Source organism: Petaurus breviceps, unplaced genomic scaffold (genome assembly GCF_028583685.1).
Source record: "Petaurus breviceps papuanus isolate PSGF00001 unplaced genomic scaffold, PetGlider_PUasm1.0 490, whole genome shotgun sequence".
NCBI lineage: Eukaryota > Metazoa > Chordata > Mammalia > Diprotodontia > Petauridae > Petaurus > Petaurus breviceps.
In genome coordinates this window covers 27,514,825-27,535,523 of record NW_027186352.1, presented here as the reverse complement: position 1 = coordinate 27,535,523, position 20,699 = coordinate 27,514,825, and positions in this window count along the sequence as shown.

Sequence of the window (20,699 nt, the reverse complement as noted above, 5' to 3'; positions counted from 1 at the left end):
TCTTTCTCTCTCTCTCTCTGTCTCTGTCTCTGTCTCTGTCTCTCTCTCTCTCTCATTTCCCCACAGAATTGAAAAAATAAAAATCATTAGAGATTTGAAAATTCACTTACAGCAAACTGTGCATGATTTAAGGTGAGGGCATGTTAATGTGCTGTTAATTTTATTCAATGGGACATCACAATATTATTTTAAAAGATGGCAAACAATAAAAATGTTAATGAGCTACATTTCAAGAAATTATTTTTACTTTTAAGTCATGTAAAAGCCATAACAGCTTGGGATCTTGCAGGTTTTTATTCCTGCTCTTATCTTTTTTTAAAGACACTTGTTTATTGTCTTTCTCCACAAAACTCTGGTTTAGTAGAATATGTTATTATTACTGTTTGAGGAATACACATATTTTGGTTCCATGATCGAAGATCAAGAATTGCATTTCAATTCTACAATCAAGTCTTCTGCATTGTCAGTCCCAAAATAAAAATCTACAGCCAAGTGAATAGAGCAAATAGCATTTTTTCCCATCTGGTCTGGGTCTAGAAGATTTATCCTCATGTGTCAAGGATGATAGCCCCCTTCTATTGGAAGGAAATAAGGCATGCTAGAATGATTGTGCCCAGGAACCTCTAAATGATGTCTAGAAGTAAATAAAATCATTTATAAAGACTCCATCCATAGGTTTCAATGGATTGCCAAATGGTTTCATGTTACAAAAAAGGTTAAGAAACTCTGAACATTACAGATTCTAAAATTCTTCTGGCTCTAAATCTATTACTGAGAAGAAGAAAAAGAATGAGTGGTTAAATATGAGATGTTCCCATACTTGTAAGACCAAGTTTAAACCTATGTTGTCAAGGCATCCTTCAAGCTTAGTATGATTCAAATATATTGATCATTTAGCCTCTCTGGGACAATGTAAGTCCATGGCCTTGAATTATCTTTTTATTTTTGTTTTCTCTTCCAAGTGAAGCTTCCCTTTATGTTAACAGATAGGAAAAACAACCTTTTAATATAGCCTCCTGGCTAAGTCAAAGTTTAGAGTCTATGGTTTCCCTTTCATCCTTACACAATGGTGTGGTTAACTCTTGTGTTTCATATACCCCTCCTGCTTCCCTTACAAAGCCATATTATTCAATTTCACTGTGGCCTCCAATCTACGGCTTCTCAATTCTCTGACAGACCACTTTCCTTGAAGTGGTATAGACTTCTGTTGTCTATAGAATCCCAAGTCACTTCCCTTCCTTCCTCACTGAGTTCAATACTTAGCCCATAATTTTTCTCTCCTAACCAATTTTGCCCTTATACTAGGGGACTTCAACATAAACACTGATTTTTCTCTCAAATACCCTAGCTTCTCAGTTCCTCAATCTACTCACCTCCTATGAGCTACTTCTCCATGTAACCTCAAAAACAAATATGATCATACCCTTGATCTTGCTATCACCCACTTCTATGTTCAGGAATTCTGAAGTCCCATTATCCAAGTGTAATCTAATGACTTTTCACCTTTTGCTTTGCATTCCCTCACAAAATCCCACTCCTCATGGTCGCTGTGACATCCCATCCCTTGTCCCTCAATTTTCTCTCAGCCTATTTTCTTTGCCCTAGCCACCCTCACCTTTCCTACTCATCTTGATCCTTTGGTGAACCAATTCACTTCACTCACCCTTCTGTCTTGAATCCAAAGATGGAGAAAATCACACAAACTGTTCTTACTGGGTCCTTAAAAATTTGTGTTACATAACCTCAAATGGCCTTTCACTGCTTCTAGGCAATTCTACTATTCCTCTTTTATCAACTGGCTATCACACTCTCCACATTGTTTGTTCCAAATCTTTACATCTCTCCCAAACCTCTCATGGTTCTTCCATTCCCAATGATCTCAGCTGAGGACAGAAAAAGCAGATACCACTTTCCATATCCTCCCTCTTTACCCCTCTTCTTTATCTCCTATCACTCAGATTCCTTTTGCCATTTTATCTTCTTTTATCACTATCTCACATGATTAAATGGACTGACCCCTCACCAAGGCTAACACCTCTGCTTGTTCAAGTGTTTTCATTCCATAACATCTCTGCCAACAGATTTTCCTCTCTGTCGTGTCCACTCACTTCTTTTTAATCTTTCCCTTTCTATCAACCCATTCCATACTGCCTATAAACATCTTTCCATCCCCACTATCAAATAATGTATCTCTCTGCCTTTTGTAGATAAACCCATTGAAAAGAACATATACAATATGTGCATCTACTTTTCTCTTGCTCTCTTATTGATTTATAATGAGGCTTCTGAGTTTATTGTTCCACTGAAAATGCTCTTTCTAAAGTTACTAATTTTACTTGCCAAATCCAATGACCTTTTATCAATGTTCATTATTCTCTGCATCCTTTGACAATGTTGATCACTCCTCCATGGTACTCTTGTCTCTCTATATATATTTACAAGATACCATTCTCTCCCAGTTCTTGTCCTATCTGACCATTTCTTTTCAGTCTTTTTTTTTACTAGATTATTTTCCAGATCATGCCTGCTAACCATAGATGTCCTTCAGTTTTCGGTCCTGGGATTTCTTCTCTTCTACCTCTATACTAATTCACTAGAAAGTTTCATCAATTGCCAATGATTTAATTATCAATTTTATGTTGATGATTCTTAAATCTACCTTTTCTGCTTCAGCCTCTTGGCTGACCTCTAATCTCACATTTCCAAATGCCGTTGCAAAAAGAATGTCCAGTGGATATCTTAAATTCAGTATTACAAAGCATGAATCATTATCTTTCCCACTAAACCCTTTCCTACCGGTATTATTATAGAGGGCAACTTTGTCTTCCCAGGTCCTCAGGCTCAAAATTAGGAGTTATCCTGGCCTTCTTAATATCTCCCACCCCACCAAACATTCAATTTGTTGCCAAAGTCTGTCAATTTCACCTCTTCAGACACTGCCACCATTAAAATGCAAGCCCTCATCACCTCAACCTGGATTATCATTATGGTCTGCTGGTAGGTCTGCCTACCTCAAGTCTCTTCCCACACCAATCTATCCTCCATTCAGGCAATAAACTTATTTTCATAAAGATGATCTGATCTGATTTCATCAGCCTACTTCTAAATAAACTCCAATGACTCCCTATTGCTTCCAGGGTCAAATACAAAATGCTCTGTTTGGCATTCAAAGTCCTTTATAACCTAGTACCTTCATATATTTTCAGTCTTTTCATACCTTACTCCTTGGCATGTACTCTGAGTGATATTAGCCTCCTGACTGGTCCACAAATAATATACTCCATCTCTTAACTCTAGACATTTTCTCTGGCTGTTCCCAATGAACTGACCTCCATGGCATCCATTAAGTCTCAAATAGAATTCCATCTTTTAATGGAAGCCTTCTCCAACTACTCTTAATTGTACTGCCTTTCCTCCATTAACCATTTCCTGTTTTTCCTATTTTTTTCATTGTATATATTTGCTTGCATGTTGTCTGCTTCATTTCATCATACACTCTTTAAGGTCATCTGCCTTGTTTTGTATCCCTGGAATTTATTCCAATTCCTGACACATAGTAGGTGGTCAATAAATGTTTATTGATTGATATTATGTTCCAGGAACTATCCTAAGTGCTGGGGACACAAGAACAAACATAGAAAATCCTTTTCCCTCAAAGATTTTATATGCTATTTTGAACAGATATATTTAGATGTTGATATATTAATTCATTGAAATAGCAATGGTTGTAGAAGGTGCCTTTCAGGTGAGTTTCCTTTATTCCCATTATAAGTGCTTAGTTTTGTTTCATTTCTATTTTGAACTTTTAGTAAAATATCCTATTATTGACAACAAATGAAAGCAAATAAAACACAGACTAAGTAATTTGGAGAATTACAAAACACTTATGTGATGTCCAAACAGAGGGAAAAAAAAGCATTCTTACCAATAGAGGAAGTGAGGTGGGGATATGAAGGTGATATAAGGGTATATCAAGGAAATCTTCATGGAGAAGAACACATTTGAATTGGGCTTTGAAAGGTAGGCGTTCATAAGAAACGAAGATATTACATTAATAATGAACAGAGTGACAAAGGTCAAGTTATGTATAATCAAAAGTTCATGATGGGACGTACCATTGTTAGATAAGACTAGAATAGCAAGAAAGCAACAACTTATAGTATATCAGGCTCAGGGAAATTTGATCTTTATTCTGAAGGGAAAAGGGAGCCATTCGTGGTTTAAAACATAATAGACATATAGCTGCATCAGTTGTATAAGAAATGAGATTCTAATCCTTATGGAAAGGATGTATTGGACAGGAGAAAGAAAGCTGATGCAGGAAGAGAGGTTAATATCCTACCTGTTGGCAATCAAATATAGCTTCATGGTAGGAATAGGAAGAGTAAAAAGAGGACATAGTAGGAATGTTATAAAGGTGAAATTAATAGATACTTCATGTGATTAGAATGATAAATTAATAAAACTGGGATTTATTTCTATATTTATGAATATATCTACTATAAAAAAGGAGAGAGATTTTTCTTCCTCCATGTTTTTACCTTCTGTGAGTCATGTATAGGGCATTTATGTCATTCATGTGATGTATAATGTGCCTCATCTCACAAGTAATTAAAGTCAGGAGTTAAAGGTGAGGGAAAAAGGTATATCTCCTAGATGTGTTGAGTGTTCTATTGCTGAGAAGAGTTAGTGTGATTCATCAGTAAAGTCCCTGGAGATGATTAAGTCCCCATACAGTTATTATTTCTTATACCTATCTCCAAATGACTCCGTGGATGAAGGAGTACATATGTTAATTTAATAACCAGAAAAAAAGAACTGGACATCATCTAAGGCAACCATGGAGACACAGCTAGCAAAGATCCATGTGATTAAGAATACTCATTGCAGGTCTAGTTGGGGAGGTCATACTTAACTAGTCTTCTGGAATTTTTTGAAAACATTGCTTGCAGAATATATGACAGTCATTCAATGATGTAGTACAAGTGAATTTTTCCTGAAGGCAAATAACCATGCTCCTCATGAGAGATTTATGGTGGAGGTAACAGATTATTGAATAGGAGGTCAAAGGGAGTTTAGAATAGAAAGCTGATATTCAGCATCAAGTGGTATATCCAGCAACTGTGACCACATAGCATTTCTATCAGAAGAATTGAACTTTGACCCATTTTGCAGGGGACCAGTTGTCCTATTGCCTTTGCAGATATTCTCTGTGTTCCACAACATAAAGAAGGCTAAGGGTCACCTAAGGAAACACTTTTCAAAATGTTCCTTTTTTATTTCCTTCCTCTCTTCCCTCTTTTATTTCTATATTCCTTCTCTTAAATCTGATTTTTCTCACTTTTGTTTTTCTTCATTTCCCTATCTCTTTCTCTCCCTCCTTCCTTTGCTCCTTCCTATCTTGCTTCTCTTTCTCCCTCATCCCCTTCTTCCTTCCCTTCTTCCTTTCTTCTTTTCCCTTCTTTTCTCTATCATTATCACAGGATGTCTCAACATCATAGTTAAAAGGTAACTCAAATATCTAACTTAACTGATAATTCTCTAACATTCCAAATGGTCATCCCACTTTTGCTGGGATGCATTAAGTCTTACATTGACCCAAAAGACTGGGTGAACTGCTTTCACAACTCTCTCTGCAAACTACTCCTGAGAGAGAAAAGTATTTTTGTTCATATAACAAAAAAAATCCTTTGTTTCTTCCAACTCTACAAAATATTACTTATCTTAACAAAGCATGACAACTAAGCAGCCTAAATGATAATGACAAAGACTTTAGCAAGATATGACACTCATAAACTTCAATGTGATTCTTCTACATCTTGATCACCATATGATCATGGTCCAAGGGTGAGAATGGACCTCAAAGCTCACCAAGCCTCTTCATATTAGATGAGGAAATTAAAACTCAAAGGGTGATATAACTAGACCAAGATCATGTAGGCAGTGCCAGAGCTAATTAAAAGTTGTCACCCACTAATAAAGAAAGAAGTGAATTGTCTCACCTGAACATTTAAGAAGTGATCCTCTTTGAATTTCCATTTTAGTGATTTTCAGGTTCATACTGTTGTGCCTATGCAGATATTGATTAAAAAATAGCTATGGGTTTGGAAGTAATTGTCAAGCAGTGATTATAAAAACTATTTGATGCTGACTAAAAATTATAAAACTATATCAGAAGAACAGATTAACTAATCACCCTAGACCTAGAAAAAATTGACCCAGAAGTGAACAAACATCAAATAGTCTGTCATTTCATTTTCTGAAAAAAATATAAATAAATGGAGTTGTCATTTTTTATTTGATAAGGACATCTGGGAAAATAGAAAGCAGTTTGGCAAAAAATAGGTAAGATGATTAAGGGACTGAAATGTAAGCAACTGTTGAAATCTTTATTTTAAATAGAAAACAGAAAGAACCTTTCACAGTTATGGTTGGAAGTAGTAGTAGTAGTAGTACTAGTAGCAGCAATAGCAGCAGCAGCAAAAGAACAAGAAGAGCTAGAAAAAGAAGAGCAAAAAGAAAAAGTAGGAAAGGAGAGAAAGGAGAAAAAACAAAAAAGGAAAAAATGAGAAACTTCTGAATGAACAAAAGCAATTAAATTAGAATAAAATCAGAAGCTACTGAGTGAGAAAAATATCTACATAAAACGATCACTAATAAAATTTTCATACATAAGGTATATATGGAATTGTCACAATATAGACTAATGGTCATTCCTTCAGAATAAGTGACCAAAAGATATAAAGTTTTCAAAAGAAGTAGCAATCATACAAAATATTCAGATTATAACAATGATAGAAATGCTAATTAAAACAATGCTAAGGTCATACCTCTTAATCATCAAATTAAGAAATCAATGTGGTAATGGCTGTAGGAAAAGACAATGACCAGACATAAAGAAAAATCACTATTCAAATCACCTTGGAAATAGGATTCCAGGACAGTGTGCCAAGTACCTATGGCTCTGTGAAGTTTACCTTTTTTAAATTAATAATTTGCATGAAGAACATATGCAACATGCTTATCATAATTCCAGATTAAATAAAGTTGGGAGAGAAAAGTTGATACAACAAAGAATCCAACAGGAAGGATGTCTTGACTATCTAGAAGACTGAGTCAAATGACTGATTGAATGAATGATTAAGCATTTACTATGTTCTAGGCACAGTGCTAAGCCTTCAGAATACAAATACAAGCAAGCAAGACAGTCTCTGCCTTTGAGGAGCAAACAAAGGAAGATAACCACACTGGAGAAATCAGAGAGGAATATGTTGGAGAGGGAAGTTAAAAGGGATGGTTATTAGGGTTATTGGAGAAATATACCCTTTCTATGGATGGTATGATTTGAATTCAATTCTTGGAGCTTAAGTTGGAAGGTGAAAGAGGAAAGAAGGGGGCGGACAGGCAGCACAGCGAGTAAGAACACTGGCGCCAGTGTCAGGATCACCTGGGGATTGAATCCAGGCTCAGACACTTATCATCCATCCAGAAACACCTGACCGTGTAACCTTGAGCAAGTTACTTAATCCCAATTGCTTAAGGGCGGCCAGGTGGCTCAGCGAGTAAGAGCACCAGCTCCAGTGTTGGGATGACCTGGGGATCAAATCTGGGCTCAGATACTTAGCACCACACCCAGGAATAACTGGCCATGTAACCTTGAGCAAGTTAACCCTGATTGCTTAAAAAAAAAAGAAAGAGGAAGGAAGGTACAGTTGGCATAGCATGAAAATGACAAGGAAATGATATGATAGGCCTCTGTCCAGGATCAGAGTCACAGGAGTGGTAGTATGAATCCATATTAAAAGTGAGGACTAGGGTGGCTAGGTGGCGCAGTGAATAGAGCACTGGCCCTGGAGTCAGGAGGACCTGAGTTCAAATCCAGCCTCAGACACTTAACACAAAAAACCTAGCAGTGTGACCTTGAGCAAGTCACTTAGCCCCAATTGCCCTCCAAAAAAAAAGAGGACTGAGAAGATGGTCTGGAAGTAGGATGCAAGCAAAATCTTACCTTTGGGTTTTAAAAATAAAGAGGCATTCTCATGTCTAAAAATGTAGCTAGATAAGAATTGATGAGCAGGAAGCTTTCAGAAAAAAACTGGGAAGACCTATAAGAATTTATACAAAATGAAATGAGCAGAACCAGGAGAACATTGTACATAATAAGAGGAATATTTTGTGATGATTACCTGTGAATGACTTAGCTGGCCTCAGCAACACAATGATGCAAGACCATTCCAAAAGACTTATGATGAAAAATGATATTCAACTTGAGAGAGAACTGATGGAGTCAGAATGTTTATTGAAGCATGCCTTTTAAAACTTTATTATTCTTGGTTGTTTTAGGCTTTTTTTGGTCGCTTTTCTTTCACAACATGACTAATATGGTAATATGTTTTGCATGATTGCACATATATAACTATATCAAATTGCTTGCCTTTTCAATGAGAGGAAAGAGGAAGGGAAACAGCATGGAACTAATTTTTTTACTGTTAAAAATGTGTTTACATATAATAGAGAAAAAATGAAATTAAATGTAGAAAATAAATTGATGAAAAATTATAAAATAAAAATTTAAGTAGAATAGTGCAGAGAGCACTAAGCAGAAAGTCAGGAAGATTGAATTTGATTAATCCCTAACACATGCATTAGCTCTGTGACTTGAGGAAAGTGACTTATGCTATCTAAGCCTCAGTTTCCTCATCCTTAAATATAGGGATAATAATAGCACCTTTCTACCAGAGTTGTTATTAGGATCAAATGGGCTAATATGGGCAAAAGCACTTTGCAAACCTTAAAGTACTATATCATTGTGAACTATCAATTTTTTATTACTAAAATATTTTGTAGTTTAATAGATTACCAGCTTAATGTGAGCTAACAATCAGTCAATACACATTAAGTACCTACTATGTGCTGGGCTCTGTGCTAAGTGCTAAGGATACAAAACAGAGAACACATAGTCATTGCTTTCAAGGGGCTTACAATCTAATGGTAACATGAAGGACAAAAGCCCTAATTTGATTTTAAACAGTATGAGGTAATCTTAGCTGAGGAAGGCAGCCTAGATGGTGAAAGTCCTAGCCTTTCTTATATGAGGATCCCTCAAATGAATTGTGGATGTTGACCCTGAAAAAGATAAGGCTTGGGAAGGAAGAAGGGTATGATATCACATGAAATCACATATTGGAAGAGCTGTCATGTGGAAAATCAATTAGGTATATTTTGCTTGGCTCCACAGCACAAAAAAAGGGACAATGAGTAGAAATTGCAAAGAGAAAAATTCAAAGGGAAAAATAAGTTACTTGGAATGGAATGACAAATAAGTTCTCTGTGTATGCATAGCCCAAATTCAATTTTTTCCCAGACATATTCTCTCTCCATCTGGTGGGCTATAGGCTCTGGGAGGCCCCTTGACTCTCCTTGAATCTTCCCAATAGATATGGCATTTGCCTGAGACCATAAGCTTTCCATTATGGCTATAACCAAAGTTATGTTATCCTTAACCTAGCCTAGCCCTCCATGGCTTATCTCCTTCAGCCACTTCCCATCCTTAATCCCATTCACTTGCTTCCTGGAATCTGACCTCTAGTCATCCCAGTGCCATCAGGATCCTCCCTAGACCCCTCCTCCCATCACCCCAGACTACTTGACCATTCCTTAGATCCCTCCCACAATCTTTCAGTAAATAAGGTCCATCCTGTCTCAATGAAGGTGCTCAGATTCAATCTAACTCAGATACCATCTGGCCTGCTTGTCAATACAAGCATCACAAAAGTTCAGATTTCTTAGAAGTATAACCAATATGGTGGCTCTTTAATAAACTTTGTTTTTCTTTGCTTGAAAGAAGGCTCGTGTCGAATTCGTTGAGGCAGGACCCAGTATGTTTCTATTTTGGGGCCCTGAGCACCCCTGAACCTCAACAGACCCATCCCAATCATCTTGAAGTAACTGTTCAACCCTCATCCAATCCGACCTCCTATAATTCATGCACTGTCTCCTCTTATGGTTTACCTTTGGCATGTGATTAGAAAATTGTGAATCCCATTGCACATGATCTTTCTAAGTTCCTCTGGTAATTCCTGGGGAAGCTAGATGGCATAGTGGATAAAGTGCCAGGCTTGGAGTCATGAAGACTTATCTTCCTGAGTTCAAATCTAGCCTCAGACAATTACTAGCTGTGTGCTCTGGACAAATCACTTAAGGAAATGACAAATCACTTCAATATTTTTGCCAAGAAAGGGTTGGATATGACTGAAAATAACTGAACAACAACTCCTTTGGTGCCTTGCTAACAGGCCTCCATCCCTTCCATATAAGTTACTCAGTACATTCTAAGTTTATCTTGACCTAGTCTCACATTGACTTGATCTCTGTTGCCTTGGCAAGGCTTCTTGAGGGTTATCCCCCCTCTTGTTTGTTTCTAATAGTGTACTACCCTTTTAAGAATTAGTCAACAAGAATCAGGCACTATACAAAGCATTCCTGCTAAAAAGAAAGGCAAAAGCAAATTCTTGCCTTCAAGGAGTTTATGTTCTGTTGGAGTAGACAATATGTAAATTGCTGGGCACATTTACTCTTTCTACTTTGGAATCCTTTCCATGGCATGTTTATAATAATACATTCTTAAATTTGGCAAGTTTCTTATTTAAAAAAACAGCAACAACAATGACTGGAAGACTTATGATTGGATTTGAACTTGTTTCTGTGTTCAGAAATTCCTTTATTACTATGACATAAAATGCATAGAGTTCTCTGATTTGATCATTGAACTAAATAACAAAATTTTCCAACCCTTGTTATACTCAGTGCAGTGTTAAGTGGCTGGAGGAACTGCAAAAGTAACTAACATTTATAGGACTCACAATTTTGCAAAGTAGTTTCTAAGAGTAGTATGAGTATGGAGAGTAGTGTGAACAAGACAGGAAAGGTAAATGGAAGGGAATTTATGGAGGGCCTTGAATTCTGGGACAAGGAGTTTGGACTTGGTTATGTAGTCAATGAATACGCATTAATACTTTTTTAGAAAGAAACTGAAATGAGCAAAGAAAGCATTGGAAATATAAATTATCTGCTACAGGGAATAGATAGGGGAGTTGGGAATGGGAAGATATTGATGAGAGGTTGTTGTTATTGTCTTTGAAGAGGACCACGGCATCAGAGAAATGATGACGTGACTTGCAGTTGACTTTGATTTCAGTGAAGCAGGGCTGTGCGAGGTCACCAGCCTCACTTTCTCCACCAGAGTCATCCGGGTACAGTGGCCAGATATTCATCAGGATGACTGGAGCTGACCCAGGATGCAATGGGAGACCCTGGCTGGCCCTTTTAGGCTAAGGCCTTTTCAGTTCTAACTTAGAGTGAGGTAGTGACCAATCAGTGAATAGGACTCTTTAAGAAGTGAATGAAGTGACAGCCCCTTTAATTAGAAAAAAAGGGGGAAAGAATGAGAGGAATACCAGGCTGTAGGAATAAAATAGCCTGGTTTCCAATCTTGTTTCTGTCACTCTCTACTGTGTGATCTTGGGGATATTCCTTAACCTCTCTGCTTTTTCACTATAACCTCAGTTTCTTCATCTGTAAAATGAAGAGAATTTGAATCTCTGATCTTCTGGATCCAGGCTTAACTTGAATGGTAACTTTATGCGTGTTAAGCAGAATGACCCTGAGTTTATAACTATAGCTAACTAGGAAAACAATAGCCCCATTGACAGAGAAAGGGAAGTCTGAAAGAAGATCAAGTTTCAAATCATAGGATAATAGACCAATCATCTCAGAGGTCATTTAGTCCAACCCTATTCTCATTTTATAAATCAAGGCAACTGAGTCCCAGAGAAGTTAAGTGAATTGCTTAAAGTCACTCAGATTATCAGAGAAGGGATTTGAACACAGGTCGTCTAACTCCAGAGACTGATATTTTCATTGTACCAGCTGTCTCACAGTGATGAATTTAGTTTCAGTCATGTGGAGTTTGAAGTACTATTAATGTGGTATCTGTGTGAAAAGATGCCAGATTTATTTGGAAATGTCTGACATTATGTTTCTAATTAGGAACTTGACTTATTGCTGGGTCAAAGGAAAATTAATGATTTCTTGGGCATAGAATCCAAGAATATCTTAGTTAGAAGGGACTTCAGAGGCCACCTAGTCCAGCATGGAAATGACCAAGAATCCTCTCCCCATTCTCTCCACAAATGGCTATCCAGTGTTGCTTTCAAGTCTCCAGTCAGAGGAAAGCCATCCTCTTCCAATAGCAGTCCATCCCATTATTCCATTTGAAGGTAGGTCCAATAGTTCAGAAGTGTTTTTTCTCCCTTTCTTTCTTATATCAATTCTAAATATGCCACTTTCTAATTTCCACCCCCAGATTCTGGCTGTGGAGAAATACTTCCTAATGGCTTGATGGACAAGAGAATCTTATTTGGGAAAACTCATGAGCTTTAGTTTGTGTGTACCTAAAGGATAATTATTCAGAAGAGAGTCATAGCAACTACTTAAATAAAATGTTCTTTTCTGGGGAGATAATTGAGACATATCAAATTCATCTTCCCCAGGAAGTATGTGAAAACCACTTCAAATAAATATACAGCATTTATCCAGGAGAGACTTGAGAGGCATATCTGAATCCTGTTACATACAGGTAAATCTTTCAGAACTCTTGTGATGGTGTGTGTGTGTGTGTGTGTGAGTGTGTGTGTGTGTGTGTGTGTGTGTAACAGGTTTAGAGAAAATGGGGAAGGAAGGAAGGAAGGGATTTCGGAAAATTTCAATTGTGTTAGCAGATTCAGGACAGTAATTTTAATGACTCACAAATACCTCTGAAAATAGATTTATCTTAATACGTATTGTTTTATAGCAAGTAGGTGTAGCACATTAGCAGATTTTTAGAATACCAGTAGCTGATTATACATTTTAGCTAAAATTCACCAAAAGAAATTTACAACTAATCTAGTCCAATATAAATTGTTTTGTTCTGTGCTGCTTAGATAAAACCATTGTTATAATCTTTTACTTTTTACATTGACAAATGAGTACATGAATAAGCATTTATTTTGTGCTAAATCTTGTTCTAAACACTGGCTGGAACACAAATAAAAGAGCAAAGAAAGGTCCTGTCCTCAAGGTGCTTACATTCCGATAAGGGGAGAGAACCTTTAGAATGGAATAGGAGAAAAAAGGGGCCTTTTGGCTTGAAGTTACTGGGATGGTGGAGGTGGGGTGGGAAAAAATGGGTAGTAGATTGCTACATCCCCTTCTGAGAGAAAAGGCAGAATCTAAGTGATCACGATTCCAAACCTGGAGCCCAGAACAGAGCAGTAGGCAGGATATGCATGTGGAAGCAAGGGCAGTTGGTAGGACTGTGGAGAAGTGTGAGGGTAAAAATTTAAAAGAAGCATGGTGTAGGCCAAGCTGCAACATCAGGGCAGGCAGAGCAGTTAACAGTCAGGACAGCAGGGACATGGGGTAGAAGCTCCAGTTATGGAAGAATTAAATCCATCAGGGTGTGGTTTCTGGTCCACAACAGGGATATTGGTTAGACTGTAGAGAAGATGGTCTGAGCTGAGCAATGAGATCAGGGAGTTCCTTCTTCTGAAATTAATAGGCTTTAAAGAGCTACCTGGAATGTTAAGAAACGAAGTGACTTTTCCAAGGTCACATGGTCACTGTATGCCGCAGGCGGAAACAGAAGCCATTTCTTTCTTCACTAGACTCCACAGTGGCTTCAGTCTACTCTTCTATATCTTTCCTTCTGTTCTCAGTCAAAATCCTCCATAAAAGTTCTCACCTCAAACGTCTCTACTTCTGTCTTACTCCTCAGTGTTTTGTTGCATGATCCCAGATCTCATCACTCAGCTGAAACTGCCCTCACTGAAGGTTCTATAAGTTTCCTAATTGCCTAATGTTACCATCTTTTTTCAGTCCTCATTGTTCTTAACCTGTTCTCTTCCTGGTTACTTTTTCCTCTCTGGGTTTTTTGTAATAATTCACTACCCGGTTTTTTCTCCCTCCTGTGTGATCCCTCCTTTTGCTGGCCCAGCATTCATCATTCATCCTGCTTAGTGGTGAGTGTCCCTTTAGTCTCTGACCTAAGAACTGTTTTTCCCTGTATATATTCTCTCTTGATGATCTCCTCAGCCCCTATATGTTTGTCATCTCTATTAGATGACTTTTGGATTCATATATTTTAATTTCTTTCCAGTCTTGGTATCTCCCATGGGTTTCAGTCCTCCAACTATCTACTGGGCACTTCTTTTTTTATATAATATTTTTCCCCAATTACTTGCAAAAACAATTATTAAATTCATTGTTCTTTTTTTAAGTTTTGGGGCATTTCAAGTTATATATTCTAGACCAGGAGTGGGGAACCTGTGGCCTCAAGGCCATGTGTGGCTTTCTAGGTCATTAGATGCAATCTTTTGACTGAGTTCAAGTTTTATAGAACAAATCTTATCATTAAGAGGATTTGTTCTATGAAGTTTGGATTCAGTCAAAGGGCCACACTTGAGGACCTAGAGGGTTACACGTGGCCTCGAGGCCACAGGTTCCCCACCCCTGTCCTAGACACATCTCAAATTCTATATACATAAATGAGAACACATCTTTTCCCCAAATACCACCAATTTCCAAACAAAAATTTCTCTCAAGGACACCACATTCTTCCAGTTTACCATGGTCAAAGCATTGGCATTGTCCTCTGCTGCCTCTTTCTCTTCCTACATGTCCAATCATTTGTCAGATCTGGCCATTTCTATCACTACAGCATTTCTTCATTCTGGCGCCATCTCTCTATTCCTACAGATAACAGTATAGGTCAGACTCCCATCATCTCTCACCTGGATTATTGCAATAAAATTCAATGGATCCCCATGACCCAATTGTTCCCCAGTTTATTTTACTTTTATTTTTTTTTCCTTAGGCAACAAAGTGATTTTTCCTTAAGCACAGATATGACTAAGTTATTCCCTTACTCAATAAACTGCAAAGGCTGTGGATTACCTCCAGGATCAAATATAAACTCCATTGCTTGAATTTTTTCCCTTACTTAATACTATTTTATTTTTTCCAATTACATGTAAAGATAGCTTTCAACATTCATTTTTACAAGATTTTGTGTTCCAATTTTTTCTCTCCCCTCCTTAATCCCCAAGATGGCAAGCAATCTGATATAGGCAATACATGTACAATCATATTAAACAGATTTCCATATTAGTTGTGTTGTAAAAAAAGAATAAAAACAAAAGGAAAAAACCACAAGAAAGAAAAAAAAAACAAAAATAAGAGAGAAAATAGCATACTTTGATCTGCATTCAGAATCCATAGATTTTTCTTCTTTGCCTGTGGATAGCATTTTCCATTATGATCATTGTATCGCTGAGAAAAGCTAAGTCTATCAAAGTTGATCATTGCACAATGTTGCTCTTGCTGTGTACAAAGTTCTCCTGGTTCTGATCACTTCACTCAGGATCATTCCATGTAACTTCAGTTTTTTTCTGAAATCCACCTGAAATCATCATTTCTTATAGCACGATAGTATTCAGTTACATTCATATACCACAACTTGTGCAGCCATTCCCAAATTGCTGGGCATCTCCTCAATTTCCAATTCTTTGCCATCACAGAAAGAGCTGCTATAAATATTGCTGTACCTGTGGGTTCTTTGTCCCCTTTTTATGATCTCTTTGGGATACGGACCTGGTAGTGGTGTTCCTGGATCAAGGGTACACAAAGTTTGATTGCACTTTGGGCGTAGTTCTGAATTTCTCTCCAGAATGGTTAGATCAGTTGTCAACTCCAACAATGCATTGGTATTTCAGTTCTTCCACATCTCCAACATTTGTCATTTTCCTTTTTTGCCATGTTAGCAAATTGGATAGGTATGAGGTAGTACCTCGGAGTTGTTTTAATTGGCATTTCTCTAATCAATAATGATTAGAGCATTTTTTTTCATGTGACTATAGATAGCTTTAATTTCCTCATCTGAAAACTGACTTTTCATACCCTTTGACTACTTATCCATGACTTGTATTTTTTATAAATTTGACTCCATTCTCTATATGTTTTAGAAATCAGGGCTTTATAAGAAACACTGCAGGAAAAATTGTCTCATATTTGCTTGACTTTTCAGGTGCTGCACAACTTGGTCCCAATTTATCTTCCTGTCTCCTTGGATATCAATTCAATTCAATAAACATTTATCAAGTGCCTAGTGTGTGACAACCACTGTGCTAAGTACTGAGGATACAAATAAAAAAGGAGCAGACAGCCTCTGCCCTTAAGAAGCTTACAATCTAGTGGGAGAACACAAAATACAAAAGGAAATTGAAAAGGAAGGAAGAGAGGAAGGATACCTGTGTGTATCTTGTTCCCTGGAGTTCAATACAAGCAGAATTGAAGATGGAAACTACAGTGAGTGAAAAGTCCAGGCCCTGACCTCTATAAAGGAAAGCTTTGGGTAGAGTATAGTACGCCACTTTCTGACCCTCCAATCAGAGGAAAGACAAGGCTGAGTGGGTTGTGTAGGTGTTGAGGATACAAAGCTGAGTCACAAAAATGTGAGATTTCAAATGATTGACTCAGCCTGAGAGGGGCATCTTATTTTATGGAGTTTAGATCAAGCACATCTGTTGAAAGAAAGTGAAGCTATTATCCTCCTTCTTGCACTGCGTGGTCCAGCTGATGTGGAGTATTTTTTGCTGCTGACTCAGGATGATCCTTCTCCCATCTCCATGCCTTTGGAGTAGCCACAACCTATACCTTGAAGGGACTGCCTCTTTACCTCCACTGTACAAATTCCCTCTCATTCATCCAGATGCAGCCCAAGCATTATCTACTACATGAAAACTATACTCACCCAACTCCCCCCACTCCACCTCCTGCTGAAATGGTAGCGCATTCTTTCCTAAGCTACTTTGTATTTCAATGACTTTGCATTTTTAAAAATATTCTATAGACACACAAGGTTTTTCTCTACTCTGATAGATTGTAAGTTCCTTGAGAGTTCAGTTCAGTCATTTCTTTCATGTGCAACTCTTCATGACCCCATTTGGAGTTTTCTTGGCAAACAGTGATTTGCTGTTTCCTTCTTCAGTTTATTTTACAGACAAGGAAAGTGAAGCCAACAGTGTTAAGTGACTTGCCCAGGGTCACATAACTAGTAAGTGTCTGAGGCTGGATTTAAACTCAGGAAAATAAGTCTTTCTGACTCCAGTTTTGGCACTCTATACAATGTGCAATCCAACTGTCCCTTGAGAGTGGGGATTAGTTAATTTTGTGTACCAAGATCATTTGTGCACCCAACAATAGCAGCTGGCACTTGCTTATGAAATGACAATATCGATTGTTTCTTAATTGAATGCTCAGATCTCTCTTTAATAGGGTGATGGACCCCAGGTAAAGACTATGTCTCTGGCAGTAACCCATGAGTGGTTCTCAGTGAGATATCCCTTCCTGCTACAAGAACAAGTTGACCCTATAGAACTCCCTTGTACAGATAGAACTACCCTGTACTTTCTCACACAGTCACCATTTACAATCCAGATATCAAACTATAGACATCAATTCCTGAGGCTATCTTGTGCAAATAGTACACTGACCAGTAATAAACAGGATAGCCATGGCCATTAGACTTACTGATGTAGACCCCAAAACACATCCCTTAGAAACTCCCCCACCCCCACCTAGGTTTTATCAATGAGGATTCTGGACAGTACACCTATGCCCAAGGTACAGAAGTTGTACGTTCCTTTAAGGAATGACCTCTCCTTGATTCTGGCCCACACCACTTAATTAGCATAGTCAGCATACCATGCTCTAAGTTTTCCCCATAAAAGCATCTGCTTAGCCTCCATTAGGCTGTGAGGACCCTAAGGAGCTCGGTCCACTTTAGAGCATCACAAAAAAGTTTTTGCCACTTGACTTGAAGACAGGTTGATTCCACAAATCCTTTCCAGATGACACCACCCTACATTGTGATATGTATGGGAGTACCTGTATCCCAACATCTTCACTACTCATTTGCCTAATATAAGTCACTCAGACACATACATATACATATATATGAAATCCAAACTCACATAATAATTCCATGTATATAAAATGTGGGGGAGAAGAGGTATTAGACTGACGACCAAACTGAAGGTCTATTGAGCCATTGTGGTGACTTCAGTACTTTATGCCAATGAAACCTGGACAGTCTACCATGCCAGGAAACTCAATCATTTCCATTTGAATTGCCTTGGGAAGATTCTGAAGATCAACTGGCAGGATAAGATACCAGACACTGAGGTCCTTTCTTGAACTAAACTTTCAAGTATTCAAACTCTACTGCAGAGAGGGTAACTCTGATGGGCTGGTCATGTAGTTTGCATGTGAAATGTGTGCTTGCCAAAAAGACTATCTGTAATGCGAATGTAAATTTTAAAGATCTTCCCTGCCCCTAGGCTAAAGTGCACCAGAAGCCTGGGGAGGGAGGCTTGTTTTTCAGTAGATACTTTTTGATTGGCCAGTGGGTCAATAAGGTTGTTACATTCTCTGAGCCAGGAGAAGGCTATATAAGCCCTGATGTGTGGCTTTGTTTTTGGGACTCACTTTGAGAAGTGTTCTGTGATTTGATCTGAATTCTGGGAAGCCGTTGTTGAGAGTCCCCCGGCTTTGAAAAACCCAGATGTGTAAACCCAGATGTTGACTGGGTATGGACGTAATGGCTGGACAGTTTGGAAAGCTGTCTACTTGATCTGTTAATGTCTTGATAATTCTGCCTGCATGCTTTGAAGTTTGGGGTGCTGACCTATTTCCCCTGAACAAGGTAAACGATATATGTCTGATTAAAGTAAGCTTGTTAAGCCATTTTGAGTTGCTTTCCTTTAACAAAGCAGATTCAAGAACCTGTGGTAGCTGCAAACCCTGAGGATGCTTGGGGTGCTTGCTGCTACACTATCTTATGGAGAACTCACACAGAACAAGTGTTTGCATGGCGGTTAGAAGAAGCGATACAAGGACACTTACAAAGTCTCTCTCAAGAACTTTGGAATGGAATCTCTAGAACTCTGGACCACCCAGCATGGTGTGTCCTGCTCAGAGAAGGTAATGCATTCTAAAAGCAAAGCAGAACTGAAATAGCTCAAAAGAAACACAAGAGGCACAAATTTAGAGAAGTCATACCAAATGTTCACATGGACTATTTGTGTCTGATCTGTGGTAGGGCATTCCAAGCTCATATTGCTCTGAACAGCCAGTGGAACACCCTGAAAATTGACTCTAGCATAGTGATGTTATTTTGGTCCTCTTGGAGAATGAAGAACAACAACCAATCAACCAAACAATTAACATGTATATATAATTAATACAAATAGACTTCCAATTTATTTCCTCATTATAATGCCACTTATAAAACAAGCGAAGACTTGGGTACTCTTCAAAGTAATAGGAATACTTCATAGCAAGAAGGCACATGTAATTTACTCTAATGAAGCATGTAAGAATAACTAATTGAAAGGACTGAAAATTAACTTCATAAGATTGAAAACTAGCTGTTTGGTTTGGCCAAGTTCCAACCAGAAATTTATGGAGCCAGTGTTTCAAAATCTCGTCAGAAATAGAACGAGTAATGTATCACAAGCCAACATATCTAGGAGAATATCTGGTTAAACTATTCCGTAAAATCCATTTCTTTTTGAAATGGAAGATGTTTATAGTTATTACAAGAACACACACAAATGAACACTGGCTAGATTACAAATGCTGAGAGAAAGTGATTACTCTTTTAAGCAGATGGTCAAGTGCTGAAAGTATTAAAATCTTGATAAGTAAAACAAAGTCTTACTCTTCAGTCAATAAAAGAATGAGGTCAGGTAATTTAGGGGGAGAAATGGCATGTGGGAATGGGAAATCATAATACGAGATTGTGTTTGCCTTCTCTATTTACCCTTCTTTCCTCTTTTTATCCCATCCCTCCTCAAACTTCTAATTGACTTCTAACCACTGACTCCCTAACCCACACTTCTGCTAAGAATCCTTCCCTAGTCTTCTCCCCTTTTACTAATATTCATTAATTTACTTGCCCTAATCCCTTCTCCATATCCCCACTTATCTTTATCTGCACACCCTTCTAAGAGACCCTCCTTTCTCCTATTTCCTCACCTTTCTATTTCTATGTAAGGTAAAAAGGCTTTTATATCCTTCTAGATGTATGTTATTCCCTATTTAAGTCAGTTCTGATAAGAATAAGTTTCTGCCACTACTCCCTCCACCCCTCCTACCTCCACTATACCAGTTCTTCCATCCATACTGCATTTGCATGAAATAATTTTTCCATTTTTACTTCTCCCTATCCAACTTTATGTTTAGGATCATCCTATCATACTCATTTCCTATCAGATTGACTACAATGATGGAAGGGGAAAGTGACTAATGTTGGAAGGGATGTGGAAATATTGGGACACTAATTCACTGTTGGTGGAACTATGAACTGATCCAACCATTTTGGAGAGCAATTTGAAATTATGCACAAAGAGTTATAAAACTATGTACACTTTGTGACTATTAGGTCTGTTTCCCAATGTGATCATGTATAATGTTAATGGAATCTGAAGATCTTCCATGCCCCTTTGTATTGGCAAGTAAGCAGGTACTCAGCACCTTGTTTCAAGTTAATGCCTTGTTTAAGCTGTTTAATTAACACAGAAGTAGTTAACACCTTGGGA